This window comes from Nematolebias whitei, chromosome 4 (genome assembly GCF_014905685.2).
Source record: "Nematolebias whitei isolate Nwh7 chromosome 4, NemWhi1, whole genome shotgun sequence".
NCBI lineage: Eukaryota > Metazoa > Chordata > Actinopteri > Cyprinodontiformes > Rivulidae > Nematolebias > Nematolebias whitei.
The window spans coordinates 56,870,607-56,873,562 of record NC_056501.1 but is presented as its reverse complement, the minus strand read 5'-3'; positions in this window follow the sequence as shown (position 1 = coordinate 56,873,562).

The following is a 2,956-nucleotide window of genomic DNA, read 5'->3' as shown; positions in this document are numbered from 1 at the left end:
CTTCCCCACCAGTGAGGTGACATTCCATGTCCCAATAGCCAGCTTGTGTAGCCGAGGATCAGACCGCCAGGGTCCCCGCCCTCGGCCACCACCTATCCCACATTGCACCCGACCCCTTTGGCCCCTCCCACAGGTGGTGAGCCCATGGGAAGGGGGACCCACGTCTCCTCTTCGGGCTGTGCCCGGCCGAGCTCCATGGGTAAAAGCCCGGCCACCAGGCGCTCGCCCACGTGCCCCACCTCCAGGCCTGGCTCCAGAGTGGGGCCCCGGTGACCCACGTCCAGGCAAGGGAACACTAGGTCCATTTGTGTTTTTCATCATAGGGGTGTGTTTGGGCTGCACTTTGTCTGGTCCCTCACCTAGGACCTGTCTGCCATGGGTGACCCTATTAGGGGCATAAAGCCCCTGACAGCATAGCTCCTAGGATCATTGGGACACTCAAACCCCTCCACCACGGTAAGGTGGCAGCCCAGGGAGGGTATCCTGAAGTAATCAATTGAAAGAGCACTCTTTTTTTATATTATCATCACTATTTTACAATATCTTGATAAATCAAAAGTGTGTTTAGTTCATACCATTTCTAAATGTTGAAGTGAACCACTCATTTTAAATCAACTGTGAAACAGTATTAATTATTTTTTAATGCTCATTTAAATTAGAAATAAAGTTGAAATGTCTATTTTACAAAGTAATTATGCATTTTTGATCTTCTGTCTAAATGAGAAGTAGTGATATCGGTCGAAAGTCAGAGGGAAGTTATTGGAACGAAGTGTCGTGTTTTTAAAACTCTCAGACAGTAAATAAGAAAACTAGCACCTGTAAGTCTGTCATTTCTCCAAAATATTTTCTCGTCTGTAACTAATCGTTCTCAAAACATTCCTGCTGTTTTCTTGACTTGTAATGACCCTCTGACATCACTAGAACCACCCCCTGTTGGTTGCTACAACCAATCAGGAAGTACTAAAAAGTGACCGGAAGTAAGAGCTCTTTAAAAGTCGACACTTCCTGGAACTATGGAGTTCTGGGAGTACTGGAGTGGAGTTCTGGAGTCAGTGCGGCAGTTCTGCATTTCTCAGTCTTCATGGAGTTTTTCCACTGCTGAGTGGATCTTCGGACTCAGTTTTCCAGTCTGATGGAGTCATCCATCTCTGCAGGAGTCACGGCGCCTCGCTGTGACTTCACCCGGCGAATGCCCTACAACTTCTGAGGAAGTTTGTTCTGTTGAACGGAGTATCTCACGACTTCTGCCGAGTTGCAGCCGCCCTGAGGAGACGCTGAAAGGTAGCGTGCCAGGGACCTCTTGATCGTAGCGGACCCATCATCTGCCAAGGTAAAGAGTCGTCACGAGCTTCACGCACTAAGTGGACTGAGGGCGAGCTGCGTTTGAAAGGAGCGTGCTGTTTCTGGTCCACAGACATACATCTTCCTTCAAACCTCTCCCTTTAAACTCCTCCATTTTCCCATCTTTAAACTCTTCTATTTTGCCAGTAATTAATCTAGAGGCCTTCAGAAATGTCTGTTTTTTATTAAGTAAAACGTGCCAAGTGTTATTAATCAGAACCAGATCAACTAATCAAGTGTACAGTGTTTTGATGTTAAATTTTGATTCTGTTCAATAAATGACCACATTTATTTTGATGGGTCAAAGAAAATTAACGTCTCATGTCACTGATTAAACCATCTATGCACAGCTACTTCTGTCACATGGCTGTAATTAGCTCGAAAAAGAGAGAACCCGTTATTTAAAATATATTGTAGTGAAGGTGCAGCAAAGCTGAGCTTGACACACTACACATGAAATTAAAAAAGCTCTGGTCAATAAAGAGTGTTTTGGCTGTATTCTTAGATATAGAGAAAGCCTATGACATGATATGGAAAGAAGGATTAATGATCAAACTAAGGGATATTGGCATTAATGGCAGATTATATATTATATATATTGGCTTGAAGATTTTTTAGTAGAGTGAATAATTCAGGTAAGGATTGGACAGACTTTATCAGAAAATTTTGATATTGATAATGGTATTCCACAAGGTAGTATTATCAGTCCATTATTGTTTTCAATTATGATTAACGATGTATTTGAGGAAATAGAGAATGACATGGGTTGCTCTCTTTTTGCTGTTGATAGGGCTATATGGAAACGTGAAAAAAATAAAAATTCTTGTTAAAAAGATACAGAATGCAATTTATAAGATTGAGCAATGGTCTTATAAATGGAGTTTTAAATTTTCTGTTGATAAAACGAAACTTATACTTTTTACAAATAAAGTAAACCAGGAAATAAAATTGAAGTTATACAATCAGGACATTGAGAGAGTAAAACAATTCAAATTCTTAGGATTATGGTTTGATGAGAAACTGAACTGGACATTTCATATTCAAAAGGTTATAGACAAATGTAAAAAGATAATGAATGTAATAAGATGTTTAGTTGGATACGATTGGGGTGCAGATACACAAGCACTAAAATTAATTTACATAAGCCTTATAAGGTCAACAATAGATTATGGTTGTTTAGTATATGGATCAGCTTCAGACACAGCTCTCAGAAAACTGGATACAATTCAGTATCAGGCTTTGAGATTAATCTCAGGTGCAATGAAACCAACTTCAGCTCTACAGGTAGAGACGGGAAAAATGCCACTAACATTAAGAAGGAGACAATTATCATTAAATTATTGGGCTAATCTAAAGGGACACAGTCAAAATCATCCTGCACAGGTAATTTTACAACAATGTTGGGAGATGGACAGAGCAGACAACAAATTTCATGTCCTGAAAATTATACAGGAAACAAAGGAATTAGAAATACATAATTTAAATATCGGTCCGACTGTGCCATTATCAATAATTCCACCGTGGATTATACCTGAGGCCAATGTAGACTTAACTTTGTTACACAGAAGGAAATTAGATAAAACATTCATATGTAACTCAACAATAGTACAAGAGT